Source organism: Lampetra planeri, chromosome 17 (genome assembly GCF_965212315.1).
Source record: "Lampetra planeri chromosome 17, kcLamPlan1.2.h2, whole genome shotgun sequence".
NCBI classification, from domain to species: Eukaryota; Metazoa; Chordata; class Hyperoartia; order Petromyzontiformes; family Petromyzontidae; genus Lampetra; species Lampetra planeri.
Window position 1 is genome coordinate 11632472 of NC_136123.1, and position 21134 is coordinate 11653605.

The 21134-nt window shown below is 50.1% G+C and overlaps 1 pseudogene across 1 annotated transcript in view; it reads left to right on the plus strand.

Moving 5' to 3' along the window:
* Positions 1-21134, plus strand: part of LOC144723373 (zinc finger homeobox protein 3-like) — a 196061-nt pseudogene that overhangs the window by 35248 nt on the left and 139679 nt on the right. Inside the window, exons 2-3 of the transcript XR_013586152.1 lie at positions 9214-12048; positions 13264-13790. The product of XR_013586152.1 is annotated as a zinc finger homeobox protein 3-like (transcript). The remainder of the gene's footprint in view (positions 1-9213; positions 12049-13263; positions 13791-21134) is intronic.

Sequence of the window (21134 nt, forward strand, 5' to 3'; positions counted from 1 at the left end):
TAGAAATGCAGCATTTCTGACCATCTCTCAAGCATGTATGTGTGTGTTTGTTGATGCTTTTTTTGTCATGTAGATATAAATACATCCGGCGTCTATAGTACAGTAGTTATAGACTAATTATACACGCAGAGGCTATGTCCTTCCAAGCCCTGTGTGTGTGTCAAAAAAACCCACCCTACACTATACATACAATGTGACGAGGTTTTCACTTGGGCGCAGTGTCTTGCAATAAGGCGGTAACAAATAATTGTATTTGTGAGGCACCACTGAGTGGCAGTGTGTCCGTGGCAGTGCTACCCTTTGTGCCGGAGTAATGCACCCTGACGGATTGAAGAAGGGATTTTCCACGAGGGGAAAATGGCAAAGGAGAAAAGAGGTGTAGTGAGGAGTTGGGGTTCAGCACATTCACCCCTCCCCCAGAGGCAGCCAATGGTTTTGTAGTCGGATTTTAGTTTTAATTATTATCACGTGTTGCCTATTTATGTGCTAAGAAGAGTCCCATTTATGTGGCGGCGTTCCAGTTCGCTTGTCCGACTTGCGAGCTGTTGTTGTTGTTGTTGCCGACCCGTTTGGCATCACCGCCAGCCGATAACGGGGCGTGTGTTACAAAGTTGTGGGCGCACACACACACACAACACGCACACACACACAACACACGCACACACCACGCACGCAACACGCACACACACAACACACACACATGCACACATGCAACACACACGCAACACACAACATACACACGCAACACACACACACCACACGCACACACGCAACACACACAACACACACACGCAACACACACCACACACGCACGCAACACACACACACGCACACACAACACACGCAACACACACACAACACACGCACACAACGCACGCAACACGCAACGCACACACACACGCACACAACACGCACACGCGCACAACACACACACGCACACAACACACACACGCACACACACACACAACACACACACGCACACAACACGCACACAACACACGCAACAGACACACACGCAACACACACGCACACAACACACACTCCACGCAGCACGCACACGCCGTGCCCGCGTGTGGCTCTCGGGGGCAGTGTGCCCCGTGTAAGAAGACTGTGGTGGTGTGAACGCGGGTGGCGGGTGATCTCAATTGAGAGAGGTCGGCGGGGAACGCGGGCATTGGGAGTGGTGTGGTTATGCCTGTTTGTGAACCGAGTGTGTGTGGGGTTTTGTTGTTGCACGTTTTGAGTGCTGGAGGAGGAGGAGGAGCGGGTGGGGACATGGTGACTTGAGGGGGTGGGGTTCGGGTTATGGGAGGTGGTGGTGTGGGTTTGGAGGTGGGTTGGGGAGATAGGCCGCGGGTTTTTGGGGTGAGTTTGTGTGACAGAGGTGGGCGGATTTGTAAGAAGACAGCTGTGTAATTAGGAATGTGCGTGACTGGCCCTTTGTCCCTGCGAGGCCCCACACATACAGGTGAGGCCAGCCATGTTTGTACCCAACTAATCTCCCACCTTATCTGTCTGGCGAGAAGCCCCTTGTCACGACAATCACTCTGCGTGTACCACACCACACTGCCCCAGCTCTCCGCCTTGGTGCCACGGACTCTGGGGCGTTATCAGATGGCTCGTGTCTCCAACCCTGCGAAAATTACCGGTTGTGATGTTATTTCTTCGTTGTTGCTATGCTGTCAAAGAGACAATTCCACTCCCGGCGTAATGGGTTAAGCACCCACTGAAGGTGCCTGGCCGCTGTGTGGCTGGGAAGGTAAAACTCTCTAGGACTTGAAGGCAATTTACCTTTTTGCCATTTGTTCCATTCTGTCTCTCGCCTAGAGCTGTTTATTTTGCGTCTCGCGGTTGTTTTTTTGGAAGTCACTACAGTGTTTTGTTTTGGGAAGGAAATCGCGACGTGTGTTTCTCGATTTGTACTATGTTTATTTTTTCTTGGGATGACCACCGATTTTTTAATTGGGTCCTGGAGAATCGACAGGAAAACAATCTCTGCCAGAATAGTGCTTACGGGACACGCAGAGTGATTAACACTGCTCAAAGACGACATCAGTCGCCAATATACTGTACAGTGAATAATAGTTTTGACCAAATCTCACCCGTTGCACGTTCGGGACATTTTTGTAATTCCACTGCTGAATGAGGACTTCAGCAAACCTCTTGTCCATACTTCACCACGCTGGACAGCACGGGGTAGTGAGGGTGAGTTCCACCACACTGCCCACAGTGCCTGTGTTACACCTTTGGCACGTGGAGGTCACCCATCCACGCTCTGACCCAGGCTCAAACCTGCTTCGCTTTTCGAGATCCGATGAGATTGGGATCACTCCCCGGTGATTTGCTCTTATTTGAAATGCACTTATTTCGGGCTTTTTAAAAATAAAATAGTTTTGGGGTTGGATTTGATTGGTGTCAGCCTGGCATGCTTTTATTGGTATTTTGTTTCGTTCTGTACAGCGCCTTGTGTGTTACCTTTGGTTGAGAGGGCGTCTTAGAAGTGTAAATGATTATTATTTAGCAACGTTTCTACGTAAAACAAAATCGCCAGACACGTATGTACCTTACTGTACAACAACAGTGAATTAATCTCCTTGCCCATCGCAGCACGATGCGGACAAGCCGAGCGATTTCATTGCAAACGCAGAGCGCGTGCGGTGCACCGGAGCCAGCCTGGGTGAGTGAGGTGTGCGCTCCCTGGCAGGGAGAGAGAGGCGAGGCCCCCCCCCATACCGCCCGGCCCCCCATACCGCCCGGGCGAGGTGTCGCGCCTGGGGGCCCCTCTGGCGGAAGCCGCCTGGCACCGAGGGGCCTCCTCATGCTCCCCCGATGAGCCGCTGCTGCCTTTGCTGTGCCCACCCCTCTCCCCCTCCCGATTCCTCCTCTTTATCAGCTGCTGCTGCAGCACTTTTAGGCCTGGATTGCACTCCACGAGACTTGTTTATTTTCCTCTTAAAGCCAATGACGGGCTAAATATAATGAGGTAAACAAAGAGAACTCTGGCCGTGGCTCTCTCTCTATACACACACACAGGCCTCTCTCTGTAGGCTGGAAGTCAGCACATTTTCCATCTGAGACGCTTGTGCACGGTTGGAAGCTATCTTCTCTCCACCACGTGTTTTGCTATTGGCCATTGAGGGTATGCCGCCTGCTGTAACGTGGATATTGAATACACTCGAACATCATTTGCAAGAAGAGACGTGTTTGTTAGCGCCAATCAAAAAATCCAAACATTTATGTTGGTCTATATATTTTTGACGATCGTTGAAGTCTCATTTGCAAATGAGGTGTGCCTAAAATGACTTGACACCGTGGAAAAATTGTATTGATTTCTATATACACATGTTTATGTATGAGGAAATAAGAACATGGCACTGAATGTTTCATTATTTTTACGTCAGCATATTTCTAAGACTGTACATTATCATATTTGTATGCATATTTTAACGGTGTAATAACATTTTTTTTGTTCGCCGAAGTGCAATGATCTTGGTGTTATTTTAGCCCAGTACGACGCGCACACCCTTGAAGTTCAGGACAAAATCGTGACAGGTTTATTTGAGAAAACGCAGAGATTTTTCAACAGCACGCTTCAAAAAAAAAATCAGGGATTGTCTTCATCCCGCTGACTCGCCATGACGCTTCGCAGGCCCAGCCGCGTGGAATTACGTGCCATTAATAATTTTCCAGGGAATTCCATCCGTTAAAGACCTTTTTCCTGAACCTTTCAGCAAATAAACATTAAATTGTAGAAATTGTGAATGTCAAATGAACATGTTCTGCCACTTTTGCAAACTCCCACTTGTAAAATTTGTTTTTTGAGTACGTTTAATAACGTGTTAATTTTGTCATTTAAATTTATATACAAAGTAAATTTTTTTAACATAGTTGTGGAGTAAAGTTTCATGCTTAAGTGATGAACAATTCCTTTCAGAAAAAAAGTATTTTTACTGAGATAAAAAATAATTTTGAAGAGCCTTATATGTTTTAATATTTCAATTCCTCATTTAAAATGTTTATACCTACTCTGTGCTTATGTATTTCAAATGATATTTGTACCGCATCAGCGAGGTGCATTAAATAAAGTATGTAAAGGTGCATTTAATCATGGACAGCGCTCAATCTTTACATCAGACTGTGCTGATATAATACCATTGCTAGTCTACAGTTGGGCATGGTTCACTGATGAGTCCATATAAGGGTGAAACAACCCATGTGCCGCACGCAGGCCACCCCAGTTGCTTGCCTGGAGTGCGACTTTGTTGGCTGATAGGTTACACAAATGTGCATTTGAATTCCGAACGATCATATGTAAATACAGTATCATTGAGTACGTGTTATATCCAGCACGATATACGAGGTGGTGATGGCGTCAGCACCACACCCAGCCCTCGTTTGTCTCCACAGTGCTAGTCTTGACACTGCCACTCCTGACTTGTTTAAGACCTAGGGAAGGCCCAGACTATGCACATATTCCAGTTTACCCACTGGTGTTGTGTGTGTTGAGGAATGAAACCAGGGGTCCCGACTACCGAATGGCTTGTGCAATTCTACAAATTGTGCAGGCCAAGATTTGTCAGAATTCTGAGCCCCTAAGGGATTTACGCAAGGAGATCGCATAAATGTCAACAATAACCTAGGGGCGGTCGGGACCAGCCTCAAATCTGTCATTACATCCACACCTGTACTCTCAAACACATGCACACACACACACATAGACACTATCACAAATACACACGAAGAGAGACGCACACACATCTGCGTACTCAAACACCAAACACACACGTACAATTGGATACAAATAATTTCCCCACACAGTCACGTACTGTCATAATTAGACAAAGATCCCCTCATGTAGCCTTTTAACAGATTGTTAGCGAGCATCCATTAAGACCGACATTGCACACGATAGATACATTAAGATAAATATGAACACACAAAAACACTCTCACACACGCACATAAACATAAAGACATTTCCACGCAAAGTAGTATACTCAAACAATTACATTTGTGAATTCACGCACTTGCACAAATAAATGCACGCAAAATGGCAATCATATTACTGAAAAAAACCATGAAGTAACACGTGCACAATGTACAACTTACCTCAGCCACAGCCTAGGCCCAGCTGAACGCACGGAGCATTGAGTCACGGTGGCCATGTTTCACGTGGACTTGATGCAGCAACAACAGCCATGTTGCATCAGGATTGCATTTGCGGCAGCTGATTGGCTGGTGTATCGGAAGTGATGACGTAATATCTAGCAACCACTGACGCGTGCGTCCATCTACGTGATCTCGCTAGCGCAGATGCTCCGGGTTTGCACTACACACTTTTGGAGCGTACGCAAATAGCTGCCTGGTAGCATTGACGCAGTTTGTCTGTATTCAGGCCCCTGATTGTTAAGGTTCAAATCGTTGACCACTATACCACCATTGACCCAGCAGTCTATCTATACTGTGCTGTAGTTGTATACTGTACCATCAATATATCATTTGCCTACACACATACAAAGCTCTGAACAAATACACACTCCTGAGTATACGTACACTGAATGGTTTGACACCATTCATATATCGTCGGCATAAAGTTTGTGTTTCAATGTGTAATGTGTGTGTTTTTATAAATGGTTAATTCATAATACCTATGGGAAAAGATATTACGTACAAATTAAGATCAAGATGGTATCATGAGAGATGGCGGCGGCTTGAGGAGACCTTAATCCAGCAGTGGATTGAACATGGCTGACGATTAATAGGTGTTAATACAACAATTGCAAATGTGTCTGCGTTTGTGTACATTTATAACTCCTCTCATCCACAGTCATGTGGGGGAACCCATATTGCAGATCCTGTGATTTGCGGGGTTGTCCTCGATGCTACTCATCCTGTCTACGGAGTAAAAAACGTGGATATTAGGATGAATTTGCTTTACGGCTGCATATCCGCAAAAATATGGTGGCTCATCATGGGGCACCGCGGTGGTGAGATGTTAACTACCAACCTCGTCTGGTATACACACGTTTAGAGTATTTGGCTGCTATACATTTCCACATGATAAGCCACTTGGTTGAGCTATCATCTGTGGCCAGGTCGCTTCTGAAAAAGAGCTAAAATAGGTCGGTGGGCCTTACCTGGTAAAATAAAAAATAAAAGTTTAGTTGCGTTTTAGTAGCTGTGGGAGGGGGGGGGGTCGTTCTCTGCTTCAAGGCTGTGCCTCTGGGGAATCTCAGTCATGTCTCTGTGCTTCTGTCTCTGTATTTGGACTCTCCCTTTCCCTGTGGCTCTCTCCACGTGTGTCTGACTACCTGTATCTCTGTGTGTATCTGTCTCGTCTCCCTCAGTGACTCTGTTTTTGTGTCTCCGTCTGTATGTGCGTGGAGCGGTGTCTTTCTCTGTCTCCCTCTCCATGTGTATTCTTCTCGGTGTTTCTCCATATATCTATGTTAGTGCCTCTCTGTGTCTCTGTGCGTGCCTCGTGTCTGTGTCTCCTTATCTTTCTGTCTTCGCATCTCTGTGTGTGCATGTCTCATTGATTTTGTCTGTGTCTCTGTGTGTGTATTTGCGTGTCTGTGTGTTGTCTCGTGCAGTGTGGGCTCAAAGTCAGTGCCGCCCATCCATTTTCCGTGCTTTTGCTTTAATCAAAACTCTTTAAAAAATTAATCCCAAATAACCTATTTATGTTTTCAACTACTTTCTTTTTTTTACCAGGTAAGGTCCATTATGCTGTAGATGATGATAGGTTCAAATTGCCCTACGACTCCTCTTATCCGCAATACAATCACGGATATTAGGATTCCATTCCACACTCTTTGGAAATACCGCACGGACAATTGCTGAAGAATAGGGCTGCGGATAATACAGTAAGAGTTTTCATGGACCCTTATGGCTGTCATGGATAATCAGAGGCTTGGATAACAGGGCCGAGGATGAGAGAATTTCTGTAATGATGCATCTCGTTATGTGAATGTTTGCATCTTTTCATCGACCTCTATGCCAGCCTGTGCGCAGGCGTGAAACCCGTGTGTCGTGCTGCCAAGAGTAGGTGGTGCCCATTATCGGTGCCCACACTTGCGGTTCTGTGAGACTAAACGGTGTGGAGGAGGGGGGGGAGTAGATCTCTCTCCTCTTGACTCAAATCCTAAGACATTGACATTTTTTTTGTGTGCTTGTCAACGGACGTTACCCTGGCCCCGTTTGTGATCACCCACCTACCACGCACCCGGCACGCAGTGCCTTATATAAAATGCGCGCAGGTTTTCCGTGCGTTTGGCGTGCGAATCGCACACGATCACGAGTTTTGTGTGGGAGCCAAGAGTGGCTGGCAGGTGGGGTGGGTATGCGTGTGGGCGGGTGGGTGCCGTGTCAGAGGTGCACGGCTAACCAGGTAGCTGCTGCACCGCTCGGGTCAGGCTCTACGCAGCCTCCAGGAAGCCACATTTCCCCGAGAGGTTGTGTCCTCCACGTTCTAGCCACCACCCTCCACTCTTGCCCAAATAATATCTGCTTACGTGAAAACATCTGTTAAGGCTTTTCAATGAAGGAAGTGAAGGTCAACGTGCTTGAGTTGAAACCGCTGGTGTCTGCTGCAAGTGCCGTATTTAAGCCGGTCCAAAGAAAACAGCCTCTTCTTGTGATGCGTCCCACCACGTCGCTTCGACCGTAGCTTTGAATTATTTTAATGTCATGGCACGAGTGTCAAGAGCGGACTAAGTGCGAGAAACAAATAAAGAGAGAGCAGATCGTGAATGTCCTCTTGGCTAAATGCACGGGGGTTAGTGCTAGCAGACAATGCCTGCGCCCCGCTCGGTGAATGAAGCGCAAAGAAGCCCTCTTAATCGCTTCGTTCACACACAAGCCTCGGGTTAATGATTTTTACTACTTCTCCCATCGGTGCCTATCCCTCCAGCAAAACAAGCTGTGAGTTTATTTCAAGCCAATTTCCTATATTGATTACCGCTCCTCGCACTCACTCATGAATGCTTTGTCCTCGCTCATCCTTTTCCCATGTAAGTGTTGCTCCTTTTTTGTGTATTTCTTAATGCAGATAAAAAAAAGAAAAACTATATGGCTTTTATAGTAATATTATTAATAAATTAATAATAATTTGTCCAATTTTCTTGGGTCTTTCGGTAAAGTTACGTCGATAGGTTCAACAGTTTGCCTTTAGAGCCTAACCCCCTTTCCTGATGACGACCGCTTGTTTTGCGATCGAACGTCGTAGTATTTTGTTATGAAAGCTTTAAGTCAAGATTTAATTTGTTCATTGCTTTCCTTGCGATGCGGTTGATTCGTGATTATTTATATATTTGTTTTAAGTGGTAGTGGAGGGGTGGATTTTTCTCTCTCTCTCACCCCCCCCTGTTACTGTCGGCATGCCTGTCAAGGTGTCCGCTAATGGGAACGTGGCCAGAACGTCAAGCGATTAATTATTGATCACAAGAAATGTTTCGTACGGCGGTACTTAACGCCGGAATAGTGAAGATGAAAGGGTGGTCAGCCCCTTGACTTCATTTCAGCAAAGATCGACAGTCCCCCCACCCAACCCCTTCTGAGCCGGTATTGGCAGATGATTTGCGTCCAATTGATTTTCGGCTTCTGGGCCATCGATTAGCTTGCGCGGGCCTCGTTTGGCGGGATTTGTGGAGTCGCGGATGGCCAATTGCTTGAGCATTGCTCCGGTCTACGTTGAGTTATTTAATGTGCTGGCAGCTTTGTGTCGCCCGTTCACGCCCGCTCACGTCTCTGCATGTGTTTATATCTCTTAATGTGCTCAAAGCCACAGATGTTTCTGCGCGTGTTATTTTATGGAACGATTATCACGGCACGTCATAACATTACTTATTTGTTTAGATAAATTAAATTGTATAATATATGCCCATTTGAGTGGTTGCGTAGTGGTCTTTGCACTGCACTCTGTTCTGGTGGACCGGATTCAATTCATTGCCTCGCGCATCGGTGGCAATTGATACCCGATCCTTGCCTCCCGTAGGATGACACCACCTGTAATGAATACCTGGCGCGGTACGTGAACATTGTGGGGATACAAAACGCGATCAGGGATCGGTGCCCGGCAGGAGCACTCGCCACGGACGTCTGTACGGAGGAACGAAACCTTTGCACCGTGCGCGCTGTACGATCGCTCGCTGCATTTGCCCATGCGTGCACGTGTGTGTAATCGCCGCTGCTGCTCTCTGTGTTTCCTTGGCAGGCTTGCGTCGGATGGAATGAAATGAGATCGACGTGCAAGCGCCGCCATGGAGAGCTGTGAATTCTCGGCCGCACCGGGGGGACACGACGGGGCCCGCCGCGGCGGCGGTGGCGCCGGGAGTCCGTCGAAGGGGGAAGGGGGGGCGGGGGCACTGGCGGCCGACCTGGGCCCGGCCGAGGGCCGCTCGCCGGCGCCGCCCGAGCCGAAGGGCGCCACGCGCGGCCGCACGGAGCGCCGGCGGGCCGCTCCGCTCGACTCCGACGAGAAAGAGAGCAACGGGGAGGGGAGGGCGGACGGAGAAGAGGAGGGGGACGAGGAGGAGCTGGACAAGGAGTTTGAGGAGTTTGAGGAGGAGGAGGAGGCCGACGAGAGCGACGTAGAGAACCTGTCCGGAGAGATCGTCTACCAGCCGGACGGATCCGCCTACGTCATCGACGGCGGATCGGGCCCCGGTGGGGGCTCCCCGCGCTCCCTCGACGGCGTCCTCCCGTCGGCGCAGGCCCTCCTGCTGAGCGCGCTCGGCCAGCGGCCAGACGGCGCGCCCCCCGCGGCCGCCTTCCCGCGCATCATCAGCACCTGCCACATCGCGGCGGCCTCCTCGCTCGGCAAACGCCTCTGCCGGGACGCGGAGCCCGCCACCTTCCCAAATACCTCAGCGCTCGCGCGCAGCCCGGTCCTTCACAGCTTTCGCGTGTACGACGTGCGACGGGGCGTCCCCGGCGGCGATAGCTGCGCCAAAACCCCTCTCGTGGCCAAAGACAATTCGGACCCGGCCCAAAGGCGGCCGCCTGCTTTCGAGAGGCCGGCGCGGCACGGCGACGGGAAGCAGAAGCCCATCTTGATGTGCTTCCTCTGCAAGCTTTCGTTCGGCGCGGCGAGGTCCTTCGCGGCGCACGCCGTGCAGGAGCACGCCGTCGCGCTTGTGGCCGAGGAGCGCCGGCTTCTCAAGCGCCCGGGGACGTCCGCCATAGTCCAGGGCGTCGGCAACGACAAGGAGCCGCTCGTCAGCTTCCTGGAGCCCGAGGCGACGGAACTGCCAGCGCCGCAGGCCACGGCGAAGGCGGCGGTCGGCCTCGTGAGCCCAGGGCTGTGCGGTTTCATAAGCAGGTCGCCCAACGCGGGGGCTTCCCCTGCGGCCGCTGAAAAGCCGGCGCAGCCGCTGAGCGTCAGTTCCGGTGCGTTCCTGGCACCCAAATCCCCTTTTACCTCAACTGCTCCCCTTGGGCGACTGCCCTCCAACCTCTGTGTGGAAGACCTCGGGAGAGGAAGGTCTCCTGAGAAGAGCACAGATGCGGGATTAAGTCAAAAGGGCTCCTCCCACGAGGAGCTTGAAAATAACAATCCTGAGGAGGAAAATGACGATGACCTCAATGATGATGAGATGTACGATGATGATGATGATGACATAGACGATGTGGATGAAGTACCTCGAGTTTCACTAGTTGACAACCCTCACAGCAGCAGTGAGCTTTTAACCCTCTCAAACCAAAGCATTTTTAAACCTTCTTTTCTGACGCCTAGCGTGCTAAACTCTACTACTCCAAAGGCTAACTCATCTACCTTCATAGCTTTCATGGACGGCAGTGCTGGCGCGAGCGCGAGCGGCGCCGGCCTCGGCATTGCCGGCAACACAAACAGCAGCAGCAGCGACGACGCGGATCCGCAGAAACTGCCCAAAGACGGTCTCACAGACGAGGAGAGGACGGGCGAGGCGAGGGCCTCGGAGGAGGGCGGCGTGCCGGCCGCGCTGCACAGCCCGCCGCCGCCGCTGGCCATGCCAACGCTGGCGCTGCCATTCGGCGAGTGCCACGGGCAGCACCCGGGCGGCTCGGTGGAGTGCCCCAAGTGCGACATGGTGCTGGGCTCGTCGCGCTCGCTCGGCGGGCACATGACCATGATGCACTCGCGCAACTCCTGCAAGACGCTCAAGTGCCCCAAGTGCAACTGGCACTACAAGTACCAGCAGACGCTGGACGCCCACATGAAGGAGAAGCACCCAGAGCCGGGCGACGCCTGCAACTTCTGCAAGTCGGGCCAGCCGCACCCGCGGCTGGCGCGCGGCGAGAGCTACACGTGTGGCTACAAGCCCTTCCGCTGCGACGTCTGCAACTACTCCACCACCACCAAGGGCAACCTGAGCATCCACATGCAGTCCGACAAGCACCTCAACAACATGCAGAGTCTGCAGAACGGCGGCGCGGTGCCCGCGCGGTCGCCCGGCGCAATGGGGGGCGACCAGCCGCCGCAGTCGTGCGCGGCGTACGCGGGCACGCCGTCGTCGCCCGTGCAGTCCCTCGCCGGCGGCGGGGCCACGGCGACCTCCTGCGCGGCCGCGGCGGCGGCGTCGTCCTCCATGTCCACCGCCGCCGCCGGTACCCGCCTCCGCCGCGTCGACGTCCGGTTCGGCGGCGTCCGTGCCGTCCCCGTCGCCGTCGCCGACCAGGGCCAAGCCCAAGCCGACGTGGCGCTGCGAGGTGTGCGACTACGAGACCAACGTGGCACGCAACCTCCGCATTCACATGACGAGCGAGAAGCACATGCACAACGTGGTGTTGCTGCAGCAGAGCATGAAGCAGATGCAGCAGCACCAGCAGCAGCAGCACGGCCTGGCCGGCCTGGCCCAGGGCTCTGCGGCGGGAGGCATGTCGGGCCCGGCGGGCCTCGGCCCCACCGAGGCGGAGCTCTACCAGTACTACCTGGCGGCGGCGGCTGCGGCGGCCCAGGGGATGGGCCACCCCGGCCTCAAGCTGGACAAGGCCACGGAGCAGCAGTACCTCCTGGGGGGATTCCAGTTGGACCCGAGCACGGGCCTGGCCGCTCTGCCCCCGGGACTCGGTAAATTGAGATGGCAGTGGCACTGGGCTCTGGGCAGCGCCGCCAAAAGTCCTTGCGAGCGCACGCGTAACGGCAGTAGCGTAACGGCAGTAACTTAATTCCTGCACGGCTGCGCTGTTGAGATACTCTTACATTCACGCGTGTTATTTTACACACACGCACTCGGTATATATTTTTATAATATTCCCTCATAATGGTTACGTACGCGCATGAGCATATAATACAATGAAGCAATGATTTAGGTTTACGCAGCATGAACAGCAGTACATATACGTAACATACATAACATGGGATGGTAAGGGAAAAGTTATTTTTTAAGTAAACATGCCTTGGTGCGTGGGTGTATATGTGCTTTCTTCGTATAATCACTACTTATCCATGCATAGTCAACAATATATTGCATCTTCTTTAAAGTTTCTAATATATTTATACGCTGTTTACATATTAATCACAGCTTAAAGTACATATTGATATTGAGCAGTATTTGTAGTTACGTAATCATTGGGGTTTGTAATTGAGTCTGAAGAAACACATGAACAACAGTCACCTCAAGGTGACTTCCTACTAAAATGAGCATTGGGGCAGTGCTCATCTCGTGTTTACAGCCCTTGGCCAGTGGTGTAGATTCCATGTTCCTAAGGCAGGAGCAAGACTCATCCATAGGCCAACCACTGTTAGTTAACCTTCCCAGAAAATTCGTCCTCATTTTGTCGGCCCATGAAGGATGAATTAATCAACCCTCCAACCAATGTTTTGAACTCCGCAACCTTGCAATCGTGAGCCTACTCGTTCTTCCTCTGAGCCAAAAAAAACGCAATTGTAACACAAGGGAGGCAAACGTCGATAGCTATAGGGGACACAATAAACAGAGCAAGGGCGCCATGGCATTCCGTACATTAGACACATCATCTAAACAAAGGCCAAATATGGCAGCCAGATATATATACGTAAGGAACAACAATCAATCTTGATTTTTAAATCGTGCCTTGCGCAATAAAATTGCCTCTAAAGCGCTGCACGGTGAAAAAGATAAATAAAGCAACAATAGCGTATAAACAAATTCAGAAGGATTAATGAACACAAGATGATTACTTCTCGTTTATTAAACTAAACTTAACGATTTAACTAGAGGAACAGAAAATGCCGTTCGTACTCCCTACAGTCGGTGATTCTTCCCCTGCACCTCTCCCCCCCCCCCCACCACCGCACGCCCAGTGGGGAGCGACCTCGCCATGGACCCGCGCCTCGCCTCCATGGGCGGCCAGCACCTGGTGGGGGTGGACCCCGAGCTGCTCGGCCTCTCCGCCGGCTCGGCCGAGCCCTCGGCGGCCTCCGCCGACCCGGCGCTGCGGCTCTTCCAGTGCGCCGTGTGCGGCGTCTTCACCACGGACGCGCTGGAGACGCTGGCGGCGCACGCCGCCGCCGAGCGCTCTCTCCCCGAGGCCGAGTGGAAGGCGTCGGGGGCGGACGGCGCGCACACGTGCCGCCTGTGCCAGTACGGCACGCCCCTGCGCGCCAACTTCCAGCTGCACTGCAAGACGGACAAGCACGTGGCGCGCTTCCAGCTGGTGGCGCACATCCGCGAGGGGGGGCGCGCCAGCGAGTGGCGCCTCAAGTGCGCCGCGCTCGGCAGCCCCGTGCAGCTGCGCTGCAACGCCTGCGACTACTTCACCAACAGCCTGGAGAAGATGCAGATGCACGCGGCGAGCCCCCGGCACGAGGCCAGCCTCTGCCTCTACAAGGTGAGCCCCCCCCCTGTCTCCCCCCTCGCCCCCCGCCACCAACGCCCCACTGCCCCCCCTCCGTGTCCCCCGCATCGCCACCGTGTGCCCCCCTCTGTGTACCGGTAGCCGCGCTGTGACACTGCGGGGTGCCCAACGGGCGGGTGGCTCCCGGTGGTTATTGCTTTGTCACAGATGACAAGAGTTCTCCTGTAACGGTAATTGTATTACATCTACTGGCTACTGACTCCGCGCCGAGCCTCCTGTTTGTGTGCTGCTGTGTATTTAAAGGTCCCGTCTGCCACCCTTGTTGACGGGAGAGAAACATCGCCTCGACAATTCCAAGTTTTTTTTGTGTTGTCGTCCAATTCGTCACCGTGTTGTAGTTGTGCCTCGCGTCTCAACTTCACGTTTCGTTTGCCCAGTTGAGCCGTTGTAGTCCGAGCGCCGTATTGGATTTCCCAAAGTCGGCGGGAGATATGCTCCACGTCAGTGAATGGCCCGAAGAGGTGACACCTGAGAGGTACTAAGAGACCCAGTCCCAATACCTCGCCATGTGTGAGTGCACCCCACTTTCTGAGCAGCGTTGAAGAGTAGGCCAAATGCCCTCTGGTGGGTGGCCCTTCCGTCGGCTGTCATGTGAGCGTTCAATTACAGGGCCGTGCCTTTACCTTGCCTCTTGCCATACCTCTCTCTGTCTCTACTACACCTTTATGGTGGTGCTTGCTATTATCTGCAGAGTGATTCGCTACATTTAAATAATGACATTAGTCTGTACGTTTTAGCTCCTACAGCGCATAGCTCAGTGGTGTGCAACTGTCAGCTCGATGCATGTGAGAACCCTGTTTTAATTAAGAGTGGCTTCCTGGATTCGAACCCAAGTCCTCAGCAGGTCCCTCTCTTGGTGTTGTGTGAGATGCCACTGAGCTGCTCCTGACATCTACAATGGTCTAAAACATTACAAGGGGCATCTTTGTGTCTGTTTAGATCAGTGGCTTTCATCATTGAGATTGGGGGTAGATACCAGTAGAGAACTTTCATGTTTATCTATAACAATTATCACCAAATGAAGCTAAATTTAAATACTGTAATTGAAGGTCTCACGATGGAGAAAAATGCAGAAATCTTTGCTTAAAAGATCAGATTCAGAAGCTGCAATTATTCAGAAGAACGGCAGTTTTGGCAAACTGGAGGGCTGACGTTTGGGAAGACTTAAATAAGTCCACAAGTTCCAGATTGGGAATCGAAACAAGTGTGTCGGAAGGAAGGTTCTGTGGCACAAACCATCACTTTACACGATTCATTGTGGCTTCCATTTTCTTTACTGAGAGTTATTTATTGTAGATAATTGCTCATCCGTCAAAGTAATGACAAGTTCAACAAAATGTGTTACGAAACCACGAGGGCACTCGCCTTCTCAGCCTCGGCATCTGATGCAGCTGACCCCAGCCATTAGAAAAAAAAAACCCAGCAGAGTATGATTCCAAACGTAGCTCAAAAACCACCAAGATTTGGAAAAGTTTCAGGCTGTAGGATAACCCCTGAAGGTGGCCTACTGAAGACCGCAAAGCTGGATTTGCTTCATTGCCCACAATTTTCACAAAATTAAGACGAGGGCCTGCCAAGCTGAGGGGTTCAATTCAGGACCCAAGGTGCCCCACCAAGACACACACACTGTGAGCAGCAGAGTTACTTCCCTGTTTGGATATATATGCTGCACTGTTCAGCAAAGCAATTGTTAGTCACTACAGTGTAAGCTTGAAGTTTCACTTTCGACGATTTACTAACTGCGTACGTATGTTCCGGTTTTTAAACGTGTCTGTGTGTGTGTGTGCGCGCGCTCGCCCATGTGCACGCAATGTGTGCCATTCTGCAACATGTTCGGGTGCGACTTTTTCACACCAATAATAGCAATCGGCTTCCATTTCATGGCTCCTATAAAATGGAGCTCTCGGCTACTAATGTGTTTTTTTTTCTCTTTCCCTGAAGAAAATTAAATTTTTGTCCTCAACATATCGCAAAGCAATAGGGCGGTGTGCGAAAAGTGGGTGCGGTGCACACCTCGGCAAATTGAAACGCGAGCGCGCGCATTCCACCGAGCGCGCACTTTGTGCACGCACGGAGCGGCTCGACACGCGGCGCTTGTGCGCTGTTAGTGCGAGGGTCGAGACGCCGCGCTGTTGCCAACACCGGCGCCTCTCTCGTTTCCATTGTAACATTTTTTTTAGTTGGCAGAGAGATAATGCAAATCGTTATTTACTCTGCTTCCACGTGCACCGTGATTAATACAGGAGACGTGCAAACAGCAATGGGCATGTTCTATTGAAAGTTATAATTAATATTATGCCTCTTAAAAAAAAGTTTTGAGTTGCAGTCACAATTATACAGAGTTTACATGGCGAGGTCAAGTGTTAACACGCGCATAGCTGGTAAGCGAGTGAACCTCATTATGCAGCTGATTTTAAACGTTTTGACCCGTGGCCTGCAAAGCACTACCTCAGTGCAACATCTGCTCTGCAGAGGTATGTGGGTACGGTACCGTTACCAAAATACTGCCCATGTTTCATACATACAGCGGCCAAAGGGCTCGTCAAGTGTTGTCAAATGAGTGGCGTGAAATTATCAATCATCCACTCGTCCAAAATTGGTTGAATTTTTGTACATTCTATAATCATCAGCTGGCTGGATTATTGGAATTGAGGTACTCATAATTCAAGCACTGTGGTCATTTTGAATGTTTAATTTTGCTCGTGTTCAAATACAACGCAATGCCTGTTCCCATAATGTTGTGGTAAGCTAAGAGGACAACTAATGCAATTTGTGTAATGTGGTGCATGGCAAATATATGCTGGAACATTCTGTGCATGCCTGTAAACAAGATACTTTGGTCAAGGCAAGTTCAATTAAGATCCATATTTGCAATTTTCCTGTAAAATGCTCAGTTATTTTTTCATGAACGCTAAAGGAAAAACCAAGTAATGTAATGCTCAGTAATAGAATCGATTTATCCCATTTCACAGGGAACATTGTGTTTTCAGAGTTTACACTTCAACAGAGGCCCATGAATGCTGATGATTAAACTGCCCATGGCAATTTAACATGGATGCCCGTCATTTCTATAGCAACACATTTGAAATGGTTGCTATGAGCAGAATAACACCTCTGTGACTGCCACAACGTCAATAATTGGTTTAGTTTGCACTCAATTTGCACTAATGAGCTCGGATATTGATAACGCTAGCAGCTGAGAAACCCACAACTGGAAGTGACAGAAAAAAATCCGCTATCGATGACCACGCACCATGCGCTTGTTCGCACGTTCACGCACAAGGCCTTCTCCGATACAGGGAAAATCAAGCCCGCGCGTTTCCAAAAAAAACAACATCAGGCGCGTTATTCTAACGACAACATTTTAACCCAATTTGTTCATTTCCAAGCAAGTGCCGGTGACAGCAGACATTTGCAATTAAGTGGCTGCATCTGCCTCTGACGCAGCCTCAGACGCAGCCCAAGAGGCTTTGCTGCAGTGGAATAAGCCATGGCTGGGTCCGTTCTGTGCCAAACATTTAAATCATATTGCTTTTATTGACTGATTTGTGTTGTACTAGGGAAGAGCAACACACTCAAGTCACCTTTCCTTTAGAGAGCACTGCCACCCTTTTTGATGACACCTCCTGTGTCGAAGGCACTCGCTGCTCATGCGATATCGAACACGCCCGGGCGACCTTCTTGCCGCGCCCTAGGTACCACCACACGGTCCGCGAGACGGACACGAGAGAAGGGCAGCATCGCTCACTAGGAAATCAAGGCCGCATCGTCGTAAGATAAATCTATAAAACTACAGACAAGTTTTATTTTACCAGGTATGTCCCACTGAGCTATGTAGCTCTTTTTCAGAAGCAACCTGGCCACAAATAATAGCTCAACGAAGTGGCTCATCACGTGGACATTTGTAGCAGCCAAATACTCTAAACGTGTGTTTCTGAATATGGAGGGAAAACCTAAGGACCCCGTGAAAAATCCACAAGACCACGGGTAGAGAAACGTGCAAACTTCAAATATATAGGCGTCATGGTTGGGATCAAACCAACGACCTCCTGTATTACAGGCGAGGTAGTTAACATCTCGCCACCACACGATCGTGCCGAACGATTAGCTGTGCTGAACAACGTGACGTATCCGACTGTTGCGTATCTGCCCTGACCAATTATCCACCACACCTAGTTCTGGGAAAACGATGTCCCACTATGTCCGCCATTTCTGTAATGGCTATACAAAGAAGCCCTTAAGTGTGAGCTGGTGTCCATTTCGTAGGCATTGTTTAATATTTCTTGTAAATGTTTTATATGTCGAAGGCTTCTTGACTACATTGAAAACCATGTTACAATGCACAGTACTATATTCTTCATCGCTTACTTTGCAGCTTTTTTCCCTGTGTTTAAAGAAGTTTTACTTTATTTTTGTCCAGCACCCTATATGCGCGTGGTGTAACTGTAATTTTTTTCCCAAGAGATTTTTCACGTATATATATCCGTACGTACCCAGATCCCCCCACAGATAGTCGGCTACGTGACGTTGTACTGCACCGTGATTGTGCAGTTCACCTGTCCTCGCGCACGGTTACGGGGAATAAACAAGAACCCCGAGAGGTGACCCCGGAATGTTCCCTATTCAGCCACAGCTCTGTGTCCATTTTCCCTTGGCTGTGCGTGTTCTTTTGTTTTCTACTTGCGTGGGCAATTTTTTTTTCAAATTTAAACTGGCCCTTCCCTTGCCACCAACTCCCACCTCTTTTCCTTAAACTCCCCATGGTGACGGTGGTGGGGGGGGGGGCTGTTAGGCAACTCAAGTTGACTCAAGAATTAGCCTGTGCAGTTATAGGCGATGACTTGGGGATCGGATCTCTGTGGACAACGGGCCCCGTCTCTCCGCCTCCACTGTAGCCCCTCCAGACGTACCCGCCACCCATGCCGCACGGTGTGTGTGTTTGCCGTACATGCAGCCCTTTCTAACAACAATTTTTTATATTATATTATAACAATTATAATGTAAATGTGGGTTTACTCTCCAATGCATCGGTGTGCTGAACTAGTAACGAATTGACATGCTTTGTTTACGTGAGAAACTTTACGAAATGGCTGTGTCGGGTGGTGGCGGGTTTAATGCCACATTTATATTTACACGATCTAAACCAAAAAACATTCTCTATTACGGACAATAATTATGTCTGCTTCTCTCAAGGCAAAGCCCTCCCTGTACGCGCCGGACACGTGTGTCGTTTTATGAAGGTCTTCTTTTTTTTGTGCATGCTAACCCTGTGTTCTGATTCTCTGACATTTAAAAAAAAGACGTCTGTTGACTTGTGGAACTCAGTAAACCCGTCACACCACTCTGGCTAATTCGTTGGTATTTAGTCAGTCAGAAGGCCCCGCTTGCACCTTTGTTCCTTGTGTTGTGTAATACCAAACATCGTCCCCGTGTTGTTTTACATTGGCTCAATGTTATTTTTAGATACAGTTGCCCTGCATTTTTCATTGTGTCCTTACTCCGTTGTCTTGTCAGTTCCTCGTGTCGGTGCTGTCAGGTGCTGTTTTATGATTTGTAGAGCATGCGGCACCTCTGAATAGCTACTAAATGTGAATCAAACAAAGACCGCTTAGGCCGTTTATTGTACAACGTCGCAGTGTTGTTTCCCCACCTGCACATTAGCGTACAGTGAGTGGCCACGCCATCGGAATGTCAAAATACTTTTCGGCGCAGATCCTGAAAATCCATTCACACAACGGCGTCGCACCTAACTAAAGAGACATTTTCGCTGTAATTGTTCTCGAACGCGCACACAAAAGTGATGGCACTGGCCCGGCCAGGCGCTAATGGTGGGTGTGGAACGCCGGGGCTGCGCAAGAATCAGAAAGGGCGATTATACCCAAGACTTGTTGCACCAGCAATTACAGAGAACATAATGGCAGCCCCCTTTTGCGTGATGCCACTTGAATGTAAAAAAAAAAGTCAGTTTAAATGACCGACGTGGAGATTTACCTCACCTCAACTTCACGAAATACGGAGAATGTTATTATTGTGATTTCCTTCACTTGGCGTCCCCCTCGGAACTTGTTTTAACTTGAACACCGCAGCGTGTGGGGGCTTAGTGACGATTACATTAAGTGGGTCGGCCTGCGATGACCCTCACGGCCAGTGTTTGGAGTAAAGCTGGACCGTGCAGGTCTGTTTGCTTATGTTTCACTGCCGACTGGCATTAACAAATGGCAAGGACAGGGCTCTTTTCTTTCGCTCTCCAAATGCCTCATGCAATAATAACAAAAAAATTAAAGCAGTTTTGCAGGAGTATCTTGTTACAACAAATGAACGTGCAAGCCTCATTGTGCAGTGCATCAAAATGGTATCTGGCGGAAAAAAATGGCATTTGAGATAAGTCTTCTGGTGAAGCGCGTCAGCTTTACTGTACCACGAATGTGAAAGTTATTGTTCTTAAGCGCTTGGCCATTGCGCCCGTCGTTATTCAAATGGGGGTTTGGCAAAAAACGCGGCGTGGTTATCGCGGGGCAGTTTACAGACTCCCGTCTTGTTTTAGCCTCACTTTTCCCGATAAGCAAGCCATTTCGGCACAACAAGTGTGGGATAAGCATCCGCGCGGCGGGCGCTTGGAAGGCAGACGACGCCGCCGCCGCCTCCTTTGTTCCCCCGCAGGACGGTGCTCTTATCGAGCCACCCCCCACCTACCCCCGTTGCACCTGTAGGGTCAGCGCCGCCGCAAATAACGTGGCCGAGCGCACACGCAAAAAAAACAATCGCGGGCCAAGGAGGGGAGATGGGGCACGGGGCTTGGAAGAGAGAGGGGGGACGTTGTGCCCACCAGAGTTCGCTCGCGCGCACCGGAGCGCCGTTTGCATTCTCCTCGTGTAATTTTGATTTAGCGCACCTTCCAAACCCCGCGAGCTGTGACGATCCACTTGATTGCCTCAGAATTGCAGGAGCCTGATTGCACGTCTGCAAAAGCGTGCCTTGAAAACGCTGGCCCAATCTGGTTACTGTACTTCATTAACTGCTCGCTCGAAATGCATTCTTAATATCTTCCTCAATATTTTGTCATCGCACAACACTGCGGGTTTAAAACAAATATATACATGTGAAAATCCAGATAAACACGGACACGAAATAACACCAAAAAAATATCATAACGGCCGTTCACCCAGTGGTTTTACCGCCATAGTGGCGGCAGCAGTCTCGGTACGCTCCGACGGACGTCAACACGTGCAAACGCTTTTATTCTGCTCGTGCACAAAAACACAACCTTCAGTGAATGGGACAAAGGAAGAGTCAGAAACATTTCACTGAAAAGGCTTC